The 27,521-nt window shown below is 49.9% G+C and overlaps 1 long non-coding RNA gene across 1 annotated transcript in view; it reads right to left on the reverse strand.

The window, feature by feature from the left end:
- Positions 1-3,546: 3,546 nt before the first annotated feature.
- The window catches only part of LOC124720279, a 180,005-nt gene continuing 156,030 nt past the window's right edge, over positions 3,547-27,521 (reverse strand). The window contains exon 3 of the long non-coding RNA XR_007006111.1: positions 3,547-3,788. This is a non-coding gene — a long non-coding RNA (uncharacterized LOC124720279). The remainder of the gene's footprint in view (positions 3,789-27,521) is intronic.

Consider the following 27,521-nt stretch of genomic DNA (forward strand, 5'->3'; position numbering starts at 1 on the left):
GTGGGGAGCACCGGGCGGCAGCCGGCAGACAGATGGCAAAGGCACCTTGAGAGCAGCCCAGGTGGCATAATCCTCCGATTTGGAAGTGAGGAGATCCAACCCTCGAGATGTTAATTTTTTCCCCTTACTGAATGTCAATCCCCCCTGGCGATAGATGCGTAAAGCCGAAATAAGAAAAGAGGAAAAAAAAAAACACATTATGGGAAGATAACAAACGATGTAAAGAGGCAATAAAACAGTGACTTTGTTAAAAACAGTAAAGTGGCGGAAAAGTTGCAGAAGTTAAAACAGAGAAAAAATGGGGTTGATGTTGCTAGCGAAGACATACAGAAAGTACACAGGCAAAATTTAAAAAACATGGTGACGGTACGTTTTCTGTTTGCAAAGCGCATGCGTGTGAGCCCGCCGGCGACTGTTTCAACAAACCTATTCGTACTTCTCCTATCAACACCACCAAGAAACAAAGCTGCACAACGCCTGCTGTGACGTCACAGCTCTGCGACTGAGTTCAGAAACTAGCACTGAAGTAGCGCAAGGGAATGCACATTCGCTATTTAACTAATGATAGAAGTAACGAAAACAATGAAACCTTCAACTAAGAGAGTAGTGCATGCTGTATCACCTAGTTTGTAAATGATGAATTGTGGCGTAACACGATCGTGTGAAAAAGATTTATATAAATATTGGATCCTATATCTTCAAAGGCAGTTCATATAGTCACAACTACCTACTTTTTAGAATTTTAAGCACTTATAGCGTCACCTTGCTGCTGATTAGATCTTACAATTAGGCAACCAACGCAATATTTCGACTACCTAAGGAATAATGATTTTCCTTGAATACAAAAAAAAGTAAATAAATAAATAAATAAATAAATAAAAATAAAAAAAATAAATTAAAAAAAATACACTAGGACCTTCAAAATTCGCCTACAAATAAAATAAATCATTTTGTCCTATTTTTTCAGTCACCACTACCTACTTTTTATGCGATGCAAAATTTTAAGCACTTACAGCATTGCCTTGCTGCATATTCGATTTTATAATTAGGTAACCTTCCACATGATAGTTTAGACTACATAAGTAATAATGATTTTCCTTGATTGTTAATAAAATTACGTTAGGACCTTAAAAATTCACCGCAAATAATGTAAATCATTTATTACAAGATTTTTCATTTAATAATTTATGAAAAAGGGGCATGTGATACTTAACAAGCTTCACTTTAATAAGTAGACGTTTAGAAAACATTTATTTCACAATTTTTTGTGACAAGGAGTCCGATGTCAAGACTTTTTCATTCTTTTGTAAATAATTACATCTTTTGTCACACACACATCATTTTTTCGTTTTACAAAGTTGTTTAGTAAAATATTTGCACTGCAAGTCAATATACAATGTATGATAGATTCAAGAGTGTGACCTTTTAAACAATGGAAACCAAGAAGTAAGTCTTTTGGCACATTAATGGCTGCTTCTTTCACAAGCACATTTCTTTGATTTACTTGTTGCAGGAACAAATTTTTCCTTTTCTTTAAGAATTTTTTGTAGTGTTAAGTATACATAGGAAACACATGTGACTACATCACTGCTAGGGTATGTTAAACCTCCCCTGTCACTTGCCATTATCAAATCATCTGCTTGTCTTGTTTCTTCGGATGTTACAAACTCTTCACAATATGGACAATTTATTTTAGATGCACTTGGTGTGAGCAATATAATGGAGTAATGGCCAAGTGTTTTCGTCTATTTCATCAACATCACTATCATCAACTACTACATTTAACAGCTCTGGGATGTCGATATCTTGAAAGCCTGGGATACTACAACAAGCAGCATCAACATTATTAGGTCTAACAACAACATCACCAAACACTTTGGACTTTAATACAAGAGAAAACATACTCTGGGCCCTTAATTTTCCTTCTGTTTCAAATACCTGCCTTAGCGATACATGGTAACTTCCCCCATTAAGTTGGCGGTATTTCCCAAACCTGTCCTTCAAACTGTCTGTCTGTATTTTCCCAAAGAGCAAATATGTTCGCTTCTTCTCACACAGCCAGTATTCACTAAAATCAATAAAGGCTGCAGTAGTATGTTTGAGAGCAAAGTGTGTTTCTCTGGTCAATTTCTTTCCTCCATTGCAATCTTCCCATGAACACAACCACGAGAGAAAGTTTCTCAAAAAGACATGAATATGTTTTGAATTGAGAGTAATCTGTTCTTGGTAAACATTTCTTAGCCTTTTACCCTTCAGCAGCGTTTCAACATTTAATATCAAACCACTGACTTATTATTTTTACAAATGTGGCAGTACTCTCCCAGTTTTCACTTTCTTTCATGCACCTAGTTGTTGCATTGCAACAACTGTCATGTTATTAAAAATACGCAATGCTAATTTCACATTTTTGCCGTTCAAAAGAATCTGGATATAGTGACTTAAGTGTTAAAGTGCTGCCATACTGCAACAGTTCAACTTTTTCTAGTAAATATAGTCCCTTCAGTGCTGTAACAGAAGCAAGACCTACCTTCAAGCTATCACTAAAAGAAGGAAAGCATATAATTTGGTCCTTTTCATTACCCCAGTTGTTCCGTTTACATTTTAAAATGTGTACAGTATCCACAAAATAGTAAAGTGGGCGGTCTGCAGAAGTCTGCTCAGGATGAACATATTTTATCTGTACACTAGGAGGGAGGGGGGGGGGGGGAAGAAAAGTACGAAATAGCTTTCTTATTAATAGCATTATTGTCAGCTACTACTCCTATTACCTGAAATCCCACTGCTTCTAGTTTAATTGAATTGTGTGAACTGGGAGAATATGCACCACACCTTTGTACACTGAATCCATACTCCGGATCATAAAAACATAAGCACAAGTTGCACACAAAACCACATCTGTGTTAAAAGCACCACCTACAACATTGCCACCTTTATAGTCAAGTTGTGACTTTAAATAAATCTCATCCATCAACAGGACAGTTTTATCATTCACAGCTAAAGCACCAACTTTTTGTGGTATGTAACTGAGAAACTGCTCACTCTGAAGCTCAATGATTGGGTTACTTGGAAGTTTACTGCAAAGTTTTGACAAAGTACTGGGACTAGGAATGGAAAAATTACGAGCACTCATCAAAAACCTATATGCATGTGGCCTGATAGAATAAGCTAATGACCATAAAATCATTGAAACACTCCCGTACCTAATCTCTGTTGGACTATTAAATCTTGGAAATGAAACTTGTTCCTTCAAAAATTTAATTTTATGCTCACTTTCTGGTAATTTTTATTACAAGTTTTCCAAAATGTCTTCAATGCAAGACAAACTTGCCTCAAATGGAGCCTCATTTATATGAAACATCACATACAACTCTTTCAAAATATTGCTAACTGTACCAGTATCACTTACTTGGTTTGATAATTTAATCTTACCAGCACAATTTAGCTAAGCTTCCTTCACAAATGCACTTAACACTAAATCACTATTTATAACGACATGACACACAACACTTAGATAAGGAGCATCCATTAACACAAGACACAAATTATTTGATTTGGTTACCGTGACCCAGTCACTGTGCTTTTCACAATCAGATAATTTTGATTTAAAATCTTCTAAACTAGCAAATGAACTCTTCTCCATCATTTTTTGTGTGATTCCACACTGTGCTCAATGACTTTCTCAAGTGCTTGGTTCTCCAAACATTCGCGACTCTCTGGATCTTCTCGAGCTGGTGCTTGTTTTGAAGATAAAGACGTAGGTCATCCTGGCAACTTTGATGGTACAGCATCTGCAAATAGAGAGAGATAAACATGAGATCCGTATAGCAATGTTTCATGATCTTAGATATTTAACAATATCGTAAGAAAATTAGGGACCTGTACATTAATCTGAAAACTGATTACAAGTACCCTTTACGATCAATTATTACGAACGTTTCTTTAAACGTGGACGGTCCAAAGGTGCTGTAAACTGTAAAGAGTTTGCCAGTTTTGGGTCGTAAGCATTGGTAATTTTCTCAATGTCGTCTGCAGTGAAATGCAGTTCACATATCTGAAAAGAAGCATATATTTTACTGTTAACGTAAAGGCAGAATGTAAACCGACAAATGAAATCTAACTGAGGACTGCATAAAGTGAGCTTAAAAGTATAATGCTTCGTTATAGATAGGCTATTGATTTGAATTTTCAGTTCTGTAACATAACAGTATTAAAGAGTAACAATATAGAAATAAAGTTAAATTACAGATACTTACAATGAACTGTTTACTGGGTTCCCAGTCATTCCTATGAACTGCAGCTATCCGTTTCAATCTTAATGCTTCATCAGACGGGAATGAAAAGACGGTAACTTTTAAACCGTTGTCGCAGTTTCCCCTACAATAGGGCATACAGCACTTGTGTGGCATTTTGAGCAGACGCTCAATAACAATCCGAATCGCATATGGCAGTGAGAACAAGATTTCCGCCACAAATGCTACGAAAACAAAGCCAAGCTTTCAGTCACTGCTATGAAAACAAACCCATGCAATGACCACGCTTCCAAACATGAAACACCGCTTCTACCACAGATAGCACTGCTCAACCGCAGAACGCCAACGTCACAGCTCCCACAGAATTGTGTGCGTAAGCTTTGTTTTTAGGTGTAGTTGCTCCAATGCGACTCATTTTTCGGTCAGTCACGAATTACAGACGGAGCTAAAATGATAGCCATATTTTCTGAGGTGGCGTCTCGCACTGACATCTGTTGGCAGCACCCAGCAACACGGAAGTATTCAAGCGCTGCTTATTTTACTTTGCAAGTTCAGCAGGAACATATTGAGAGTAAGAAACAATTTCGTAGTTATATCAAGTATTTATTTCTATACTGCTAATAAAATAGCAATAACCACCCTCGCCCTTGGTTTGTCTGTGAAGAATATATTTCATACCCACAAAATTTCTTGGTAAGGTATTATTTACATATGGCAACTTTCTGCTGCTAGTTGCATCTCCGGCGGTACACCGCAAGGTTACCGCCCTTCGATTGTGCCTTTTTCGCGCTAATCGAAGTGTTAGGGGTTCCAGGTGCCAGCCAGCCAGCCAGCCAGCCAGCCAGCCAGCCAGCCAGCCAGCCAGCCGTTCCCGGTCCCGGCCTGCAGCAGTGGTCCCGCAGCCAGCCAGCCAGCCAGCCAGCCAGCCAGCCAGCCAGCCAGCCAGCCAGCCCTCCGGTGGCAGCAGCAGTCCAGCCAGCAGCAGTCCAGCCAGCAGCAGTCCAGCCAGCAGCAGCAGCAGCAGCAGCCGCAGCCGCCCCGGCCCCGTCCGCGGCAGCAGCGTCCCTGCCTCTCGCCGTCGCCGTCGCCGTCGCCGTCGCCGTCGCCGTCGCCGTCGCCGTCGCCGTCGCCGTCGCCGTCCGTCGTCCCCCAGTGTGTGTCCTGTCCTTTTAGTGCTGTGTTTTTCTTTCTTCTTCTTGTCGTCATGTCCGCCCCCACCACCACCGTCACTACTACCACCACCGCCATCGTGTATACGTCCCCTTCCGCCGCCTCCACCACTATCACTTGGTGTGCCCAATCCCACCCCCCTCCTTCCATCCCTCCCCTCCTCTCTATCCCTTCGCCCTCGCTCTTTGTCTCCCCGTCTCCCGCCTCTTCCTCTCGTTCTGATCCTTTCCCCCCACTCCCCCAGCCTGTCACTGCAGCTCCGGCTAGGGTGGTGGCCCGTCGGGCCACTGCCCACGCCCAGCTCTCCCCATCGCCATCGCCATCGCCATCGCCATCGCCATCACCGCCACCACCGTCATCATCGTCACCATCACCATCACTGCCACATTCGCCTGCACCGTCACAGTCACTATCTCCGGCGCCGCCTGCTGCGTCCGTGCCGGGACCTGTCCCTTCCCACCACCTCCCCATCGTTCCCGTCCCTCCTGTCACCACCCGCCCATCTGCCGCTGTCAAACGCCCTAGTGGCGCCTCCACTTCCTCTGCTCCTAAAAAGGCTCCACCCCGCCCGCCATCCCCACCCCAAAATGCCATGGACGTCTCCCCACCAGGCCCCGCTCCCTCCTCCTCCTCCTCCTCCTCCTCCTCCCCACCCGGTCTCTACAAATATCTCCTGTCCCGTCCCGATCCTTCCTTCCTCGAGGCCCGGAATCTCTCCCTCCTCCTCCGCCAACATTTCCCTGGCGTCCCCATCTCTCTCCTTACTCCCAGACGGGATTCTGTTCTTATCTCCTCCCCCAGCCCAACCCTCCATACTGACATCCTCTCCCGCCTCCCCATCACCCGTTTTGGTCCTCACGCCTCCCTCACCCCTGCTCCCTCCCCATCTCCTACCCGCCAACCCCAACCCCCGCGTCGCCCGCCGACCCTCACCGCCGTGATCACTCGGCTTAGCCCGTCGATCACGGAGGAGGAGGTGCTGGCGGAGCTGAAGGCCCATCCCACCCTGGAGGTGCGGGCGGTCCGCCGCATTTTCAACGCGACCGGCCCCACCCGCCTTATGCGGGTTTTCTCTGAGGACGCCCCCTCCATTGACCGTCTCCTGAAGGAGGGTGCCCTCCTCTTCAATCAGCGGTACAAGGTCGACCCCTCCTGTTCCCCCCCTCAATCCCTGCGCTGCCAGAGATGTCTGCGCTACAATGCACATCCAACAGCAGAGTGCCGCGAGGCCCCCACCTGCCCACATTGTCGGCAAGCGCACTTCCTCCAGCAGTGCCCCAACCTCCAATCCCCTCCCTCCTGTAATACCTGCAGCCTCCCCCACCCCACCTACTCCCAAAAGTGCAAAGCCCGACCCCCTCCCACCACTCCTGAACTCACCGTACCTGTCCGTCCCCTGGACGCCCCCACCCCTCCTGGCAATTCCCTTCGTCCCCCCCCCACTGCTGAGGACATCATCAGGTTCCTCACCATTGTCCTTCAAAACGTCCATCCCTTTCAGCGCCCCCACACCTTACAACAGATCTCCCTCGCCGCCCGTTCCATATTCCACCTTAAAATGTACGCCACCTTTTCCAATAACCAGGCCCATTTCACCTTCTCCCGCCTTGACACCCTCGTCTAAGTCCTTATCACGGCGCGACAGCATCGTATCCTTTTCAACAATATCCGCTCCCTTCCCGCCAACAAGAACCTCTTCCTGCACACCCTTGCTACCCACCGTGTGGATGCCTTCCTCCTCAATGAAACCTTCCTCCAACCCCGCCACTCCATCCACACCTCCCCCTATCTCCTCCACCGCTCCGATAATCCCCTCCCAGTTGCACGTGGCGGAGTTGCCATTGGCCACCACCGCCAGATCCCCGTTCGGCTCCAGCCTCTCCTTCCCGACCCCACCGAACACCTGATCCTTAGTCTCTTCTTCCCCGGCCTTACCATTACCTGTGCCACCATCTATGTCCGCCCCAACGCCCCTCTTCCTTTCGACTTCCTCTCCCACATCGACCGTACCTTCTCCTCCTATGTGATCGCCGCCGACCTCAACATCCATAGTCGCTCCGCTGCCCAGTTACGGCGGTGGCATCGGTTCCTCTCCTCCCTTCATGGCGACCTCATCCCCATCCCCCAGCATACTCGTCCCGAATCCAACTCCACTCCCGATGTTATCCTCTCCTCCCCCAACCTCCTTGGTCGCATTACGGTGGATGTCCTGGAGCCTATGGGTAGCGACCATCTCCCTGTCCTCCTCACCGTTTCAGACGGCCGTCGCCCCCGCCCCGACCCTTGTCATGACCCTCCCCCTAAGTACATCCATGACTATTCCCGTGCCAACTGGAATGCCTACCGGGATACCCTCTCCACTCAGGTCGATAGCCACCCTCTCGCCTACCGCCGTCCTGATGATGTCACCCATGCCGCCTCCTTTCTCCAGCAGACCTTGTCTGAGGCCGTGGAGGCCCACGTCCCTACTGTTGCCATCCACCCCCACCGTCCTACCTTACCACCACAGGCCGTCCTCCTCCTCCGTGAATCCCGTCGTCTCTACCGTGCCTTCCTCCGCACGCGTGACCCGGACACCCTACGACGCCACCGGCAACTACAGCGACACATTCGAAATTTGCTCGCGGCCAAGAAACGCCGGGACTGGCGACAGACATGCACCCGTTTAACTGCTACCCTCCCTATAAACTCGTCCAAGTTCTGGACCGCCTTCCGTCGCCTTACCGGAACTAAACCCTCCCCCTACTATCCTCTTCTCCACGATGATCGCCCCTTTCCTGACGCCCTTAGTAAGGCCAATCACTTTGCCTCCTACCTGTCCGATGTGTTTTCCATCCCTGATGATCCCCAGTTCGATTACTCCCTCTTCCCAGATATCCGCGATCGAACTGATACCTCTGTCCCTCCCCTCGCTCCTGGTTTCCAGTACTTGGACAACATTCCACACACGGACCTTAATGCCCCCATCACCACACAGGATCTCATCAATACACTCCGCACCAAACGCAACACCGCTCCTGGTCACGATCGTGTCACCTACCGTCACCTTCGTGAAGCTCCTGTCTCTTTTCTCTCCACCCTGGCCAGGCTCTACAATGTAGTCCTGTCCACCGGTTACTACCCCGACCTGTGGAAAACCTCCCGTATCCTCATGTTCCTCAAACCTGGCAAACCGCCGTCCGCCGTCTCCTCCTACCGTCCCATCAGCCTTACCTCGGTCTTCAGCAAGGTCCTGGAATCTATCCTCACCCGCCGCATCCACCAGCATCTCCGCCAGCACCGCCTCCTCCCCGTTACCCAGTGTGGCTTTCGGCCGTCCTTCTCTTCCGACGATCTTCTCCTTCACCTCACTCATCTCCTTTCCGAACAGCTCAATTCCCGCCGCTCCGCAATCTTCCTCTCTCTTGACCTCGAACGCGCATATGACCGCGTATGGCATTCCGGTCTCCTCTTCAAGCTCCAAACCTTCGCCCTTCCCATTAACTACGTTCGTCTGATCGGTTCCTTTCTCTCCCGCCGTCCTTCCTATGTCACCATCCATAACACCGATTCCTACACCTTTTTCCCCTCCGCCGGTGTGCCCCAAGGCTCCGTCCTCTCCCCCCTTCTGTACCTGTTGTACACGGCGGACATGCCGCCGCCGTCACCCCCCATCCACCTTCTCCAGTTTGCCGATGACACCGCCTTCCTCGCCCTTGCCCCCACCCTGCGACGCTCCCAACACCTTCTCCAGTCCCATCTTGACCGGTTCACCGCTTGGTGCAACCAGTGGTTGCTCAAGGTCAATCCTTCCAAAACCCAGGCGATCATTGTAGGCAAAACCACTCCCTCCTTCCGCCTCCTTGATTTCTATCTCACCGTTTATGGCCGTCCCATCGCTCTCACCCCCACCCTTAAGTACCTTGGCGTCACCCTCGACCGTCGCCTCTCCTGGACTCCCCATCTCCAGACAATCCAAGCCAAGGCACGTTCCCGACTCCGTCTCCTCAAGCTCCTTTCCGGCCGAACGTGGGGTCTGGACCCCTCCACCATCCTCCACACCTATAAGTCCCTCATCCGCCCTATCCTCTGTTACGCCCATCCCGCCTGGATCTCCGCCCCCCCTTCCTTTTATAAATCCCTCCAAATCCTTGAACGCCATGCTCTCCGCCTTGCCTATCGCATCCGTCTCCCTTCCCCCACGCGGATCCTGTATGACCTTATCCCCTTCCCCCACCTCCTCCTCTTCCTCGAAAGGATACGAATCCTATACACCTCCCGTAAACTCGATCCTCCTCACCCGCTCGTCTCCCCGACCCTCTCCCACCCCCGCCCGCTGCCGCGCCTGTACTCCCACGTCCCACCTGGTCTCCATCTCTCCACCCTCCTTACCCTCTCCCAAGGTGGTTTCCGCCAGCTCCCCCTCCCTGATGATGTCCTCCTCCCCTGCATCTACCCCTCCTATCAACTTTGATCCTCCCCCCCCTCCTGTGTCCTTTCCTTCAGGCACCCTCCCTCCCCCCCTTTTCCCTTCCCTTCTCTTTCCTTTCCCCCCTCCCTCCTACCCTCTCCTCCGGGCTTCACTCCTCCTACCTCCCTCCCCCTCTCTCCTTTGCCCATGGCATCTCTGCTCTCCCCTCTCCCATTTCCCCTTCCTCCTCCTCCACCTCCTCTCTTGGCAGGTCCCCGGACTCGTACACGCTGAGTGGACATTCGCGCGCCGGAGATCGTCGCCATCAGTGTCTCGTGAGTGCCGTCGTGTTTCGTGTTCAGTGTTCCCGTCATCCTCCATCGTTCACCTGTGCCATCGCCATCTTCAGTGTTAGTGCGTCGTGACAACAGTTTGTAGTGAATTTTCGTCAAGTGTGAACGGCTCCGTGTTTGTCTTTATGTGTCTACTGTTTTATTACCCACCGTTATGTCACATTTGTGTATTCTTTCTGTTCTATCTTTATCTCCTCTACGGCTGAAGAGCGGCGTACCATGCTGCTGACAGCCTGCCTGTTTGTACGGGTTTGAAAATAACAATAAAGAAAAAAAAAAAAAAAAGCTGCTAGTTGCCACATTCAAGGGTTGGATTCCCTCACTTCTTCGTCGAAGAGTTTCACTGCCTCGGCTACTCTCAGGGTGCACCCTCGACGTGGAAGATCCCCACCCTTGCCTTGCCGTCTGCTCGTCGTCAGTACTGCTCGCCGCCGCCGCCGCCGCCGCCGCCGCCTGGTCGCCGCGTGTCGGTGCTCGCCGCCGCCGCCGCCGCTGTCGTTTGGTTGCCGCCTGCCGGTCCTCACCGCCGCCGCCGTTTGGTCGCCGCCGCCGCCTGGTCGCCGCCTGCCGGTGCTCGCCGCCTGCCGCCGCCGCCGCCGCCGCCGCCGCCGCCTGGTCACCGCCGCCGCCGTCTGGTCGCCGCCGCCGCCATGTCCCAACCCACCACCACTACCACTATCATTTTCATCTCTCCCTCCGCTGCTCCAACCACCATCACATGGAGCTCATCCTCCACCCCACTTCCCGTCCTTCCTTCTCTCCCTGTCCACCCCACCCCTGCGCCACTTTCGGCTGTACCCACCCCCAACTCCTCTTCCCCTATCACTGTCGCCCCATCGACAGCTACTGACTTTCCGCCGCTCCCCGCACCGCCTCCGACAGGCTCCAAGCCAGCACGGATCTCTGCTCGACGTTCCACAGTCTCAGTGACACCCACACCCCCACCGTCTGCGTCTTCCGCTGCTCAGGGTGGTCCTGCCCCCCGCCATCTCCCCCTGCAACCCGTCCCCCTGTCCCCACCCCACCCAGTGGTGTCCACGAAACCTTCCAAGCGCCCGAATGCTGACCCTTCCCCCGAAGTCTCCTCCAAAAAAACCCCCAATCCCCGTGACCCACCCACTCCCATGGACGCGGCCCCGACCCCCGCCCCCGCCACGCCTGCCACCCACACCTTTGTCCTCTCCAATCCTGACCCTCAATTCCTTGATGCCCGCTCCCTCACTCTCGCCATCCGGAAATACTGCCCCAATGCTCCCATCTCCCAACTGATTCCTCGCAAGGACTCGGTCCTCATAAAATCCCCCAATGCTTCCTTCCACACCGACCTCCTCTCCCGCATCCCTCGTATCCAATTTGGCCAACGTGCAACCCTCACCCCCTACCACACCCCGTCCTCTCCCCGTCAGCCTCAACCTCCCCGACGTCCGCCGACCTTCACCGCTGTGATCACGAAGCTTAGCCCCGTGATCACGGAGGCTGAGGTGTTGGCGGAACTCAACTCCCGGCCCGACATCGAAATCCGCTCGGCCCGTCGCATCTTCAATGATGCCGGGCCGACTTTTCTCATGCGGATATTCACTGAATCCTCCTCCTCCATTGACCGCCTCCTCACCGAGGGAGCCCTCATCTACAATCAGTGCCATAAGGTGGACCCCTCCCGTTCCCCAGTCCAATCCTACTGCTGCCAACGCTGTCTCACCTACAACGACCACGTTACCTCTGCCTGCAAGAACCCCCCTACTTGTCCCCACTGCAAAGCTTCCCACTTCCTCAAGCATTGCCCCAACCTCACCTCTCCCCCCTCCTGCAACACTTGTAATGAACCCCATCCTACCTACTCCTCGAAGTGTAAAGCGAAACCTCCACCAGTAACCCCTGAGCTCACCGTCCCTGTCCGTCCTGTTGATGACCCCATCCACCCCAACAACTCGCTCCGCCCTCCCCCTACTGCTGAGGACATCATCCGTTTCACCACCATTGTGCTCCAAAACATCCACCCCTTCCAGCGCTCCCACACTCTTTCCCAAATCGCCATCGCTGCCCGTTCCATCTTCCATCTTACCACCTATGCCACTTACTCCCACAACCAGGCCCACTTCACCTTCACCACCCTCGTCTAACTCTCCCTTCCCATGGTACAACAACCGTACCGTATCCTGTACCACAACGTTCGCTCCCTGCCCACCCACAAACTCCTCTTCCTCCACACCCTACGTCAGCACCGCGTGGATGCCTTCGTCCTCAATGAAACCTTCCTTCAGCCCTGTATCTCCGTCTCCACTGCCCCTTACACCCTACATCGCACCGATAACCCGTACCCTCTGGCACGTGGCGGAGTTGCTATAGGCCACCTCAAGCACCTCCCAGTCCGGCCCCAACCTCTCCTTAACAATCCTGCCGAGCATCTCACCCTCAGCCTCTTCTTCCCCGCCCTTACCATCACCTGTGCCACCATTTATGTCCGCCCTCGCACCCCCATCCCATACGATTTCCTGGCCCACATTGACCGCACCTTCTCCACCTACGTGATTGCCGCCGACCTCAATATCCACAGCCGTGATCCTGCCGACCTCCGGCGGTGGCATCAGTTTCTCACCACTCTCCAAGGAGACCTGGTTCCCCTGCCCCAGCACACCCGGCCCGAATCCAACACCACTCCTGATGTAGTCCTTGCCTCTCCCAACCTTCTTGGGCGCATCACCGCGGATGTCCTTGACCTCATTGGCAGTGACCATGCTCCTGTCCTCCTCACTATCTCTACCGGTCGCCATCCCCGCCACACTCCTCGCCCTGACGTCCCTCCTAAACTTGTCCATGATTACTCCCGTGCCAACTGGGATGCCTACCGGGATTCCATTCACACCCAGGTTGACAGTCACGACCTTACCCTCCAGTCTCCTGATGACATCTCTCGCACTGCTGCCTTCCTGCACCAGACCTTGTCTGACGCCGTCGCCACCCATATCCCCACCAAAGCCATCAACCCTCACCGCCCTGCCCTGCCTCCACAGGCCGTCCTTCTCCTTCGGGAGTCCCGCCACCTCTACCGCTCTTTTCTCCGCACTCGTGACCGGGATACACTTACCCGCCACCGGCAATTACAGCGACACATCCGCAACCTGCTTGTTGCGAAGAAACGCCGAGCCTGGCGCCAGACATGTACACACCTCAACACCACGCTCCCCATCAACTCTTCCAAGTATTGGTCTGCTTTCCACCGCCTTACTGGGAACCGCCCCACCCCCCAGTACCCTCTCCTCCTTAATGACCGTCCCTTTCCTGACAACCTCAGTAAGGCCAACCACTTTGCCTCCCACCTCTCTGATGTTTTTTCCATCCCAGATGATCCCCACTTTGATTATTCCCTCTTCCCTGATGTCATGGACCGTACGGATACCTCTGTTCCTCCCCTTGCTCCTAGCTTCCAGTACTTGGGCCACACCCCACCATCTGCACTTAACACTCCCATCACTACACAGGACATCAGCCTCACACTCCGCACTAAACGCAACACTGCTCCCGGCCACGACTGCGTTACCTACCGCCACCTCAAACACTGCCCTCCCTCCTTCCTTTCCCTCCTTGCCGCCCTCTACAATGTCATCCTTGCCACTGGCTTCTATCCCGACCTGTGGAAAACCTCCCGTATCCTGATGTTCTCCAAACCCAATAAGCCTCCATCTGATGCCTCTTCCTATCGTCCTGTCTCACGTCGGTGTTCAGCAAGCTCTTGGAATCCATCCTTTCCCGGCGCGTCCATCTCCACCTCCACCAAAACCACCTCCTCCCAAACACCCAATGTGGCTTTCGACCTTCCTTCTCTGCTGATGACCAACTCCTCCGCCTCACTCATCTCCTCTCCCTCCAGCTTAACTCCCGTCGCTCCGCCATTTTTGTCTCACTTGACCTTGAAAAGGCCTACGACCGTGTCTGGCATCCCGGTCTCCTGTTTAAACTCCAAACCTACGCCCTTCCTATCAACTACATCTGTCTGGTGGTCTCCTTCCTCTCCCGCCACCCCTCCTACGTTACCATCCATCATGCCAATTCCCGCACCTTCTACCCCTCTGCCGGTGTGCCCCAGGGCTCTGTCCTCTCCCCTCTCCTCTACCTCCTGTACACGGCAGATATGCCCCAACCCCCCCCTCCAGTGCACCTCTTGCAATATGCTGATGACACCGCATTCCTCGCCCTCGCTCCTACCCTCCAACGGTCCCAACGCCTTCTCCAGAATCACCTTGACCTTTTTGCTGCATGGTGTAACCAATGGCTCCTGAAACTAAATCCCTCCAAGACCCAGGCAATCATCGTAGGTCGTACCACTCGCTCCTTCCGGCTCCTGGATTTCTCCCTTACTGTCTGCGCACGTCCTGTCCGTCTCACCCCCACCCTCACCTACCTTGGCCTCACCATTGACCGTCACCTCACCTGGATCCCTCATCTCCGATCCATCCAATCCAAAGCCCACAACCGCCTCCGCCTCCTCAAACTCCTCTCTGGCCGGACATGGGGGTTGCACCCCTCTACCATCCTCTACACCTACAAATCCTTAATCAGTCCCATCCTCTGTTATGCCAGTCCTGCCTGGATATCTGCCCCCCCCCCAAATTCTATCAGTCCCTCCAGATCCTTGAGCGTCATGCACTCCGCCTCGCCTTCCGTATCCGCCTCCCGTCCCCCACGCGGATCCTCTATGATCTCATTCCTTTCCCCCATCTGCTCCTATTCCTCGAACATATCCGCATCCTCTACACCTCCCGCCGTCTTGAACCCCCTCACCCCCTGGTTGCTCCTCTCCTCTCCCATCCCCGCCCCCTGCCACGTCTTCACCGTTGTGTCCCCCCTACCCTCCATCTCTACACCCTCCATCTCCTTTCCCGAGGTGGCTTCCGTCAACTCCCCTCCCGGATGATGCCCTCTCTCCCTCCATTTACCCTTCCTATCAACTCTGATCCTCCATCCCCCTCCTTTCCTCTGTCCTTTCCCTGGGCTCCCTCTCCCCCCCCCACTTCTGTCCTGTTCTTCCCCCCACTAAACCTCTCCCTACCTCCCTTCCCCCCCAGTCCTTTTGTATTCCCCTCCTCGGCCTACCCCACTCCCTGTCGCGTCTGCCCCCCCCCTCTTCTGGGTCCTCATCCTCCTTCAGCTCCTTTCCCGGCTCCCCCCTTCGATTTTACTCTCCTTTCCCCCCCTTTTTCGTTTTCCCATCTTCTGTCCAGTTTCCTCCCACCTGCTCTCGACTGTGGTGTCACATTTGGCAACTTTTTAGTGCAGTGTTCCAGTGACTATTCAGTGTTGTTTGTCTTTCTCGTGTTGCGGACAGACACCATGCTGTCGCTCGGTGTGAATTTTATTTCCTTTGCGAACAGAATCCAGACTGTCGCCGTGTTTTTTAATTGTCTATTGTTTTCCCTGTCTACTTCGTATGTATTTTTATCAGCGTCATCATCCCTGTGTTGTTGTTTTAAGTTCCACGATTTCTTTTCGCCTTGTTACTCTCTAAGTCTCCGATTTTATCGCCTGTTGTTTTTCTTATTTGTTCTCTTGCTCTTTGTCACAAAATCTGTCGGCTGAAGAGCGGCGTACTAAGCTGCTGCCAGCCCGCCCCCTTCGGGGGGAATTGAAATTCAATAAATGAAAAAAAAAAAAAGCTGCTAGTTGCTATGAATACTTAGTTTGAACATGATCGATTTTTGTAGCATTCTGAGGGTTGGATCCCCTCAGTCGACGACGTCGGGTTGCAACGCCTGGACTACTCTCAGGTTGTAATCTCCGTCTTCGACGGTTGTGTCCGTCCGTCCGTCCATCTATCTATCTGTCTGTCTGTCTGTCTGTCTGTCTGCCCCCCCCCCCCCCCCCCCACCCGCCGCTTACTGTTGTAGCCGTTCGTCCGTCCGTCCGTCCGCCTGCCTGCTCGCTGTCCGTTTTCGCTCTTCGCTGCTGCCTGCCCGTCCGTCCGTTCGTCCGTCCGTCCGTCCGCCTGCCTGCTCGCTGTCCGTCTCTGCTGCTGCCTGCGTCCGTCCGTTCGTCTGTTCGCCGCCGCCGCCGCCCGCCGGTGCTCGCCGCCGTCGCCGTCGCCGCCAGCCGGTGCTCGCCGCCGCCATCGCCGTCCGCCCTGGTCGTCCGACCCTGGTCTTCGTCCGTCTGCGTCTTCGCCTGTTCCCAGTTTGTGTCTTTTCCTTTTAGTGCTGTGCGTTTTTTCTTCCTGTCGTCATGTCCGCCCCCACCACCAAAGCCACCACTACCACCACCGCCATCGTCTATACCTCCCCTTCCGCCGCTTCCACTACTATAACTTGGTGTGCCCAATCCCACCCCCCTCCTTCCATCCCACCTCTCCTCACTCTCCCTTCGCCCTCGCTGTTTGTCGCCCCCTCTCCCCCTTCTTCATCTCGTTCTGATCCTTTCCCCCCACTCCCCCAGCCTGTCACTGCAGCTCCGGCTAGGGTGGTGGCCCGTCGGGCCACTGTCCACGCCCAGATCTCCCCGTCGCCTTCGCCATCACCGCCACCACCGTCATCATCGTCGCAGTCACCGTCGCCTTCACCGTCACCGTCACCGTCACCATCTCCGGCGCCGACTGCTGCGTCCACGCCGGGACCTGTCCCTTCCCGCCACCTCCCAATCGCTCCCGTCCCTCATGTCACCACCCGCCCTTCTGCCGCCGTCAAACGCCCTAGTGGCACCCCCACCTCCTCCGCTCCCAAAAAGGCCCCGCCCCGACCTCCTTCCCCCCCCCCAGGGTGCCATGGATGTCTCCCCGCCTGGCCCTGCTCCCACCTCCTCCTCCTCCTCCTCCTCCTCCTCCTCCTCCTCCCCCCCGGTCTATACAAGTATCTCCTGTCCCGTCCCGATCCTTCCTTTCTCGTGGCCCGGAACCTATCCCTCCTCCTCCGCCAACCTTTCCCTGGTGCCCCCATCTCTCTCCTTACTCCCAGACGGGATTCTGTTCTCATCTCCTCCCCCAGCCCAACCCTCCATACTGACATCCTCTCCCGTCTCCCCATCTCCCGTTTAGGTCCCAACACCTCCCATACACCTGCTCCTTCTCCATCTCCTACCCGCCAACCCCAACCCCCGCGACGACCGCCGACCCTCACCGCCGTGATCACTCGGCTTAGTCCAGTGAGGTGTTGGCGGAGCTCAAGGCGCATCCCCATTTGGAGGTGCGTGCGGTTCGCCGCATACATAACGCTGCTGGCCCCACCCGCCTTATGCGGGTTTTTTCTGAGCACGCCCCCTCCATTGACCGTCTCCTGAAGGAGGGTGCCCTCCTTTTTAACCAGCGGTACAAGGTCGACCCCTCCCGTTCCCCTCCTCAATCCCTGCGCTGCCAGAGGTGTCTGCGCTATAACGCGCACCCCACAGCTGAGTGCCGCGAGGCCCCCACCTGCCCGCATTGTCGGCAAGCGCACTTCCTCAGGCAGTGCCCTAACCTCCAATCCCCTCCTTCCTGCAATACCTGCAATCTCCCCCATCCCACCTACTCCCAAAAGTGTAAAGCCCGACCCCCTCCAACCACTCCTGAACTCACCGTCCCTGTCTGTCCCCTGGACGCCCCCACCCCTCCTGGCAATTCCCTTCGTCCCCCCCCCTGCTGAGGACATCATCAGGTTCCTTACCATCGTCCTCCAGAATGTTCATCCCTTTCAGCACCCCCACACCCTCCAGCAGATCTCCCTTGCCGCCCATTCCATATTCCAACTCAAGATGTACGCCACCTACTCCAACAACCAGGCCCATTTCACCTTCTCCCGCCTTGACACCCTCGTCTAAATCCCGATCATGGCGCGACAGCAACGTATCCTTTTCAACAACATCCGCTCCCTACCCGCCCACAGGAACCTCTTCCTGCACACCCTTGCCACCCACCGCGTAGATGCCTTCCTCCTTAATGAAACCTTCCTCCAACCCCACCACACCATTCACACTTCGCCCTACCTCCTCCACTGCTCCGATAATCCCCTCCCAATTGCGCGTGGCGGAGTTGCCATTGGTCACCACCGCCAGATCCCCGTTCGGCTCCAACCTCTCCTTCCCGACCCCACCGAACACCTGATCCTTAGACTCTTCTTCCCCGGCCTTACCGTTACCTGCGCCACCATCTCTGTCCGCCCCAACGCTCCTATTCCCTTCGACTTCCTCTCCCACATCGATCGTACCTTTTCCTCCTACGTGATCGCCGCCGACCTCAACATCCATAGTCGTTCCGCCGCCCAGTTACGGCGGTGGCATCGGTTCCTCTCCTCCCTTCAAGGCGACCTCATTACCATCCCCCAGCACACCCGTCCCGAATCCAACTCCACTCCTGAAGTTATCCTATCCTCCCCCAACCTCCTTGGCCGCATAACGGTGGATGTCCTGGAGAGTTTGGTAGCGACCATCTCCCTGTCCTCCTCACCATTTCAGACGGTCGTCGCCCTCGCCCCGACCCTCGTACGAATCCTCCCCCTAAGTATGTCCACGACTATTCCCGAGCCGACTGGAATGCCTACCGGGATACCCTTTCCACCCAGGTCGATAGCCACCCTCTCACCTACCACCACCCTGACGATGTCACCCATGCCGCCTCCTTTCTCCAGCAGACCTTGTCTGAGGCCATGGAGGCCCACGTTCCTACTGTCGCCATCCACCCCCACCGTCCTACCTTACCCCCACAGGCCGTTCTCCTCCTCCGTGAATCCCGTCGTCTCTACAGTGCCTTCCGTCGCATTACCGGAACTAAACCCTCCCCATATTATCCTCTTCCCCATGATGATCACCCTTTCCCTGACACCCTTAGTAAGGCCAATCACTTTGCCACCTACCTCTCCGATGTCTTTTCCATCCCCGATGATCCCCAGTTCGATTACTCCCTCTTCCCGGATGTCTGCGATCGAACTGACATCTCTGTCCCTCCCCTTGCTCCTGGTTTCCAGTACTTGGACAACATTGCACACACGGAACTCAATGCCCCTATCAGTACACAGGATCTCATTGCTACACTCCGCACAAAATGCAACACCACTCCTGGTCACGATCGTGTCAGCTATCGTCACCTTCGTGAAGCTCCTGTCTCTTTCCTCTCCGTCCTGGCCAGCCTCTACAATGTAGTCCTGTCCACCGGTTACGACCCCGACCTGTGGAGAACCTCCCGTATCCTCATGTTCCTTAAACCTGGCAAACCGCCGTCCGCCGTCTCGTCCTACCGCCCCATCAGCCTTACCTCGGTTTTCAGCAAGGTCCTGGAATCTATCCTCACCCGCCGCATCCACCCGCATCTCCGCCAGCACCGCCTCCTTCCCGTTACCCAGTGTGGCTTTCGGCCGTCCTCCTCTTCCGACGACCTTCTCCTTCACCTCACTCATCTCCTTTCTGAACAGCTTAATTCCCGTCGCTCCGCAATCTTCCTCTCCCTGGACCTCGAACGTGCATATGACCACGTATGGCATTCCGGTCTCCTCTTCAAGCTCCAAACCTTCGCCCTTCCCATTAACTACGTCCGTCTGATCGGCTCCTTTCTCTCCCGCCGTCCTTCCTATGTCACCATGCATAACACCGATTCCTACACCTTTTTCCCCTCCACCGGTGTGCCCCAAGGCTCCGTCCTCTCCCCCCTTCTGTACCTGTTGTACACGGTGGACATGCCGCCGCTGTCACCCCCCGTCCCCCTTCTCCAGTTTGCCGATGACACCGCCTTCCTTGCCCTTGCCCCCACCCTACAGCGCTCCCAACGCCTTCTCCAATCCCATCTTGACCGGTTCACCGCTTGGTGCAACCAGTGGTTGCTCAAGGTCAATCCTTCCAAAACCCAGGCGATCATTGTAGGCGAAACCACCCCTTCCTTCCGCCTCCTTGATTTCTATCTCACCGTCTATGGCCGTCCCATCGCCCTCACTCCCACCCTTAAGTACCTTGGCGTCACCCTCGACCGTCGCCTCTACTGGACTCCCCATCTCCAGACAATCCAAGCCAAGGCGCGTTCCCGCCTCCGTCTATTCAAGCTCCTTTCCGGCCGTACGTGGGGTCTGGACCTCTCCACAATCCTCCACACCTATAAATCCCTCATCCGCCCTATCCTTTGTTATGCCAATTCAGCCTGGATCTCCGCCCCCCCAACCTTTTATAAATCCCTCCAAATCCTTGAACGCCATGCTCTCCGCCTCGCCTATCGCATCCGTCTCCCCTCCCCCACGCGGATCCTGTATGATCTCATCCCCTTCCCCCACCTCCTCCTTTTCCTTGAAAGGATACGGATCCTGTACACCTCCCGTAAACTCGACCCTCCTCACCCGCTCGTCTCTCCGCTCCTCTCCCATCCCCGCCCGCTGCCGCGCCTGTATTCCCATGTCCCACCCGGTCTCCATCTCTCCACCCTCCTTACCCTCTCCCAAGGTGGCTTCCGCCAGCTCCCTCTCCCTGATGATGTCCTCGTCCCCTCCATCTACCCCTCCTATCAACTTTGACCCTGCGCCGCCCCCCTCTCCCGGTGTCCTTTCCTTTCGGCGCCCTCCCTCCCTTCTCTTCTCTTCCCTTCCCTTCTCTTTCCTTTTCCCCTGTCCCCTCCCTCCACCCCTCTTCCCCCAGGCTTCCTTTCCCCCTTCCTCCCTCCCCCCTTTCTCCCCTGCCTGTGGCATCTCTGCTATCCCATCTCGCTCTCCCACTCCCCTTCCTCCTCCTCCTCCTCTATTGGCAGGTCCCCAGACTCGCACACGCTCAGTGGACATTCGCGCGCCGGAGATCACCGCCGTCAGTGTATCGTGTGTGCCGTCATATCTAGTGTTCAGTGTTTCACCGTCACACTCCATCGTTCACCAGTGCCATCGTCTACTTCAGTGTTTGTGCCTCGTGTCAACAGTTCGTCGTGTGGATTGTCATCGAGTGTGAACGGCTTCTTGTGTTTTTATGTTCATGTGTCTACTGTTTTTTCCCGTCGTTTTTCTGTGATGTCTCTTCTCCGTTTATCTCATTGTACTCTCTTCGGCTGAAGAGCGGCGTATTGTGCTGCTGCCATCCTACCTGATTGTTCAGGTGTCAAAATAACAATAAAGTAAAAAAAAAAAAAAAAAACAATTTTTGCAGGGTACGGATTGTATATTCCGTCCCTATGTAACAAGCGTAATATGTGTGTCGGTATCTCTTCAGTGCCTTACTATACGTGAAATATATCTTCTACTTCCAACAACTTAAGTATGGTTTGCTAGTGCTTTATGGGGCCTGACGTATTTGTATATATCCCTGTTTCCCCCAGTAATTCCCAACAAGCAACTCCTCAAGCTAAAGATCAAATCGTGTAGACTGGTAGTATTTCCAAAATTCGACTTTCGAAGAAGTCGGAAACTTAGTTTTAAACCTATATCGAGTTTACAGTAAAGCACCCACCTTACTTTTATTTTCGTGTTTATCTTCCTTGTCCGCCAATCTGTAACTTTCATCGATTTAATGATTGCATGATAGTTTAGTTTTTTGTATGAAATTCCAAGCGTACTTTCGCCTTCCCTCGCTCCAGTATTGAAATGACAGTAAGCTTTTCTTTCGTCGCCGGCGCTCAGCTTTGGAAATCTAGGCAAGTAGATTGTAGTTAGTAATGGGCTTTGTGGTATTGTGAGTTCTAAGAGACGAAAAGCGGAACACAAAGTTGTTGGAGAGAAAGCAGGAAATGTAATGTACATTCGGATTCTGGGATGCAAACAGGCTGATCGGTTAAAATGATTGTGGCTAGAATATCGTATTTTCCCATAGATTATAAATGTATAGGATCTATTTGGACTGTATGTACTAAAGCTGCACGTGTAGTGTTGTACTCGTGAACGTTATAAACGGCAGATTTAGTTTCATAGCTGTGTTGTATGCAACTTACTACTGTTGTAGTCGCATCCTTCATATCCATTCCTGAACAAAAAACAACAACCGATTAATTTTACTAAAATTACCACACGATCTACAATGAACAACACCAAATTAAGCTTCACACTCACTAAAACGAGTTCCACTACAAACACAGCCGACACTTGAACAATTCTGGATAATGAGCAAAACCAAACTGAACCCATTACACCACACAAACGAAAACCCTGAACACACCACAAGAGAGCACAACAAACCACAACACGACGACATCTACAAACACGCCACACTCACAAGGCAAACTCCACGCCGTCATGACGTCACACACGACAACACCCGTACGTCACGGGTCAAACCGACGCGTGGGATCGGACGCTTCTGTCGTTCCCTCTCAGATTATATTAGTGAATTATATAAGAAAACTTTTGTGGTTATTGTTGAACGCTTTTGTGAATCTTTGGCAGACTTAGTGATAAACAATTGTTATGTTTTCTTCTAAATTTTGATTAAAATAACCTCATGGCTGGCAGACAGCTATGGTGGTGAAGGGTCATTCTTTATTTACATAATTCCACATGGAATGAGCAAGAGCTGCACATGCAATGCAAATAGAGCAAAACTTACATTCAGATTACTTTTATTGTGGTCATTGTCAGCAGCAATGGGAAGTACATCAGTGGGGATGGTGGATAGAACAACAGTTGGCTCTCGCCTTCCTGTGCATCGTACTGCAGCTGAGAAAGCTGTGTGGTGCCTAAAAATCAGTCATTATAGTGGGCACATAGGTGTCAAGAAAGAACAGCAGTTGGCTGACTCTTAGTCACTCCCACAATCACAGTTACTTTAATCAAGTCGTAGTGTGGTTGTGAAAAAATCATTCCATGCTGAAATTTGATCTGCACTATCAATACAAGACAGAAATATAACTTTTGTGTAAACTTTGCATCCTTAACTAAGATTTAACAAAGTTATGTATTATGGTATGAAGATATTTGAGAAGCTCCCATCTAACATACAACAAGAAATTAGTTATCTTAGGAAATTCAAAGGAAAATTTAAAAAATACATCAGTAGTGACTCCTTCCATTGATTATCTTAATGCAAGGATTTCATTCCTTCTTTAGATCGATGGCAGGTAGTGTGTTGTAAACTGTCCTATGTAATTACATATGTAGGTTACTGTTTTTTTCTAAAAAATACTTGATTAATGAACTAAATATCAAGTTTCTTATAAGACATCCTGAAGGTACCTAATGTAACTGAAGTAGCAGCAGCTTTCCTTCTAATTCTCTAGAACACATTTAACTGGCATAAAAAGAACTAGCATTAAGCAGTATTGTGATATTTTCTTGTTAATATAGTGTACAGCTTAAGCAATGTTTGGTTGTCTTTTGTTAATGTTTACCTTCACTTACTCCCTGTAGGTTCACCCCCTTGGCGGTAGAGTAGAAGAAATTTCTATTCTTTTTCACCTTCTTGGTGGGATGTACAGAATATGATGAATGAGTAGAATAAATTTCTATTCTTTTGAAATTGTGATGGTTTATTTATGTCAAGAAATGTTAGTAAATGTATATAATGTGAAGGTGATACTAGAATGCTTAATGCCTTGAACACGTACCTATATAATGAGTGTCGGTAAATCCGTAGCATCACTATCTTCAGCTGTCCAGTTGCCATGTGAATGCAATACATGATCAGATTAGCTGATTAAATGTGCCACCATTTAACAACTTAATATGTAGTTAAATGAGGGAGTTTTATGAAAATGATTTGGACCTAATTGGCCACAGAGTGGTGTATTCTACATACAAAATTCATATTGCTGATCAGTACATACATAATTCTTTTCTTATTTGACATTTATTGATGTTATTCTAATTTGACATCTAATGATGTTATTCTACGTACGTTTGTTCTTTCCGTTACTGCCAGGTTCTATCTTAAAATATGCAATAATTCATTCAATATATCTTTTATGTATTTTCAGAAACGCATTGCAAATCCAGTACCACAACAGAGTGACTACAGGATTGCACAACCAAACGTTCTCTGCCACCACCCTATATTTTCTGGGATGGCTACTAGGGATAGGCAACAGCCAGTACCCAAGATCATTATTTTTATTTTACCATCTGTGTCAAATTAATGTGTCTGGTAATATATTAATAATGTTATATCACTGTCTGTAGTAGTATCATAGATACACTTTAAGAAAATGAAATGGTTTACATTCCACTGTGAAAACACATGTCATAAAATGTTTATTGACGTGGATGACACGTGTATCTCTTGTGTTGGAGTTACTGTTGCAGTGAATGTGATTTTTTAGTATGACATGTTAAAAACAACAGCAGTAAAATAAATTTGTTTATTGCAAAAGGAGTTACCGGTATGTCTTTTACATATGTTGTATTCTCCCATCTTATACATGTGTTGTTCACATTCCCTGCTCCCATCCCCACCCACAGAAAGTAATTACAGAATCAAGAATCTGTGTTGTGATTGGTTCTGCATGGAATGTTGTTATAATATATTCAATTATTCAAAATTTTTTTGCTTACTGTGAACTATTAGACATCATCTGTATTAGGTATATTAGTGACATGTGAAAATTTGTGCCGGAGTGCAACTTGAGCCTCATCAAAGATTCACTGTGTATATGTTTAAAATAAGGTATAATGAGCTAATTGTAGCACATTCGGCCAGTGATACACAGCTTCTTATATGGCATGTGTTCAGTTCTTTTTCTTTGATTCATTCCACGAATCACCTCTCCTCTGCTTGTAACTTCAGATTGATCAGTCTGTGAGAGTATATAATGGGCTATGAAAATGAACACTTATTTACAACAGTTCCTTCTAGATATGTTCAGTTTGGTTTGACCTTCTGAATGTGACATGATCTCGAATAAAACAAGTAGAAGTAGTAACAGTTATGACCAGTGCTTGATTTATAAAAAAGAACAGGTACCAGTACTGTGACTTGTCGGAGGTATCAGTATGGCATACCATTACAAATCGAGCACTGGTTATAACAACCAAAGCAGTTTTTTGGTTTAGTATAGTGATGCCAGTAACTGTACCTGGATTGCTTCGTCTTGTCACAGCAATGAAAAATGAAGATATATGTTCGACAGTTTTATGAAAAGGATAGTTGCTACCCACCATATAGTGGAGTCGCTGATTCACAGATAGGCACAACAAAAAGACTGTCAAACACAGCTTTTGGCTAAACAGGTCTTCATTAGATTTAAACAGCACACAACACAACACACAAACACAACATGTGGAGACTCGGCCACAGTCTCTGGCTGCCAAGGCAAGAGTTTGAGCGTTTTGCACTGCTGCTCACATTCTGGCCTTGGCAGCGAGACGCTTAGGTCAGGTATGTGTGTTTGTGTTTACGCACACTGCCATTGCCACTCAAAGAAACTGATAAACAAAATAGGTCTTATGAATTTTTGTGTGGTGGAGGGGGGGAGGGGGATGGGAGGGGTTGGAGTCAGAGGGGAAGGTTTGCACTGCCCACATGCAAAATTCTATCTTACTATGCGTTAATTAGGAAATCCCAACCTAATCATGGATCTGCCACTATAGATTTAGCATTGCGTTAACATACCAGAATTAAACAATAATTTGAAAGTGATGAATGAAATCAAAATATTTTGTGATTGGCTCTGTATGGGATCTGAACCCTGTCACATTCATCTTTTTTTGTTGTAATGTATTTGGTTACACTGATGCAAAACTTCAGAAAGAATACACGAAGGGGAAAGCTCCATAAAACAAGATTGATAGAAAAAAGTAAGTTAACTGTTAAGTATTTCAAAACTAATCACCATAGCTGTGAATACATTTATGACCCTGTGAGACTAGATGGTCAATCGCTTCATGGAAAAATGTTTGTGGTGTTGTACGAACTCTTGGTGTGAACCAAACGAATGACCAAGAATGTTTATTTAGGGCTCCAAAAATATGGAAATCGCATAAGGAAAGATTGGGACTGTATGGAGGTTGTGTGAAAGCTTCCCAGACAAAACTCTGCATAATAGTTTAAGCAACCTGCCAGTAAAATGCCTGCCAAGACTGTATAGAGTAGGTTGAAGAAGTTTTGCTGGGAAACACATATTCTCAATAAAGTCCCAATCTCTCTCCATGTGATTTCCATATTTTTAAAGTGCTGAAGAAAGGCATTCATGGCTGTCCCTTTGCTTCAGATAAAGAGGTGTGTGTCTGGCAACATTTTTCCACAAAGGCATTGACCATTGTAAGGCAATTACAGTGGAATAAATGTGTTAACAACTATGGCAAGTACTTCAGTATTAATGAGTAGTTTACTTACATTTTTCCATCTTTTTCGTATTTGACTGCCCTTGTATGCCACACTCTTAAGTTTGCTTTTGTAGCTCTGTGTACTATGTACACAAGTACTCTATTATTATTTTACAGCATTTTTTTAATGCCATGTTCCCTTCATGAGCTTGCAGCTGTGTGCTGGGTTAAAGCTATCCCAAATTTGGTAGGTTTTCATAATGTAGCTAGATTTATCTGCAGTACTAAAGCAATCAACAGTAACTTCAGAAACACTGATTGACATACATGCACCATTTTGGATTTGAGAACTGTAGACTCACTTTTCTTAGGTTGGGACAGTATAATAGATACTTCCATTGTAGAGATGAGGAACTTGAAACTTGGAAAGTTGGAGTAACTGCATTTGCTATAAATCTACTCCTTAGATAACTTTCTTATTTCTTTTTTTATATTCTGCTGGTTGTAGATGTACCACATTTACACAAAGCACCAAAATTGCTATTTAAGTGATGTTTCAGTAAAATTCATTATCTGTCAGTTTAACTGAGTTCTGCTAATGTAAACATTGTATGTGTTCTTTTAAGAGAAATCTGTAATTTGCTTTATTCAGAAGCCGTATGCTCAAGAACATATTGTGAGCTAACAATTGTTTATTTCCAGAATGACATCAATTATTTGAAAGCCCTCATTTCACTCTATCAGTAAACATTTTATTATTTGTGAAAATTAATTAACTAAAATGTCATTCATAATTAAATTTCCACACCCAGAAAATAATATTATTATTTGGACCTTTAAGTATGTTTATTAAATCATAGATGTAGTTATAATTTTCTTGCTGTAATTTTTCTGAACTAGAAAATAGCTTTGATTATCAGAGTAATTTGACAATTAAGAAATGGAGGAAACTACTATCCTGTTAAATTTACAAGAGGCTTGGTAAATTCCCATGGCAGTGTGCATGATATGAGTAAAATAATCCACCAAACTTTTCAGATAAACCAAATTATTAGTGGCTTCCCAATATTGTCATTGCCACTAATTTCAGAAATGTTCTCTTAATATAGCAATAGGAATTTAGGTTCTAGTAATTGTTACAGTAACTTCTCCATGGCAGAGTCACGATTAGCTATTTTCATCTTAATATCTCAATGTAAAAATCCGTATGTACTCCACATTTCAATGTCAAAGTCACTAATATGAGCAGATCTTACTG

The sequence above is a fragment of the Schistocerca piceifrons genome, chromosome 11 (genome assembly GCF_021461385.2).
Source record: "Schistocerca piceifrons isolate TAMUIC-IGC-003096 chromosome 11, iqSchPice1.1, whole genome shotgun sequence".
Taxonomy (NCBI): Eukaryota; Metazoa; Arthropoda; class Insecta; order Orthoptera; family Acrididae; genus Schistocerca; species Schistocerca piceifrons.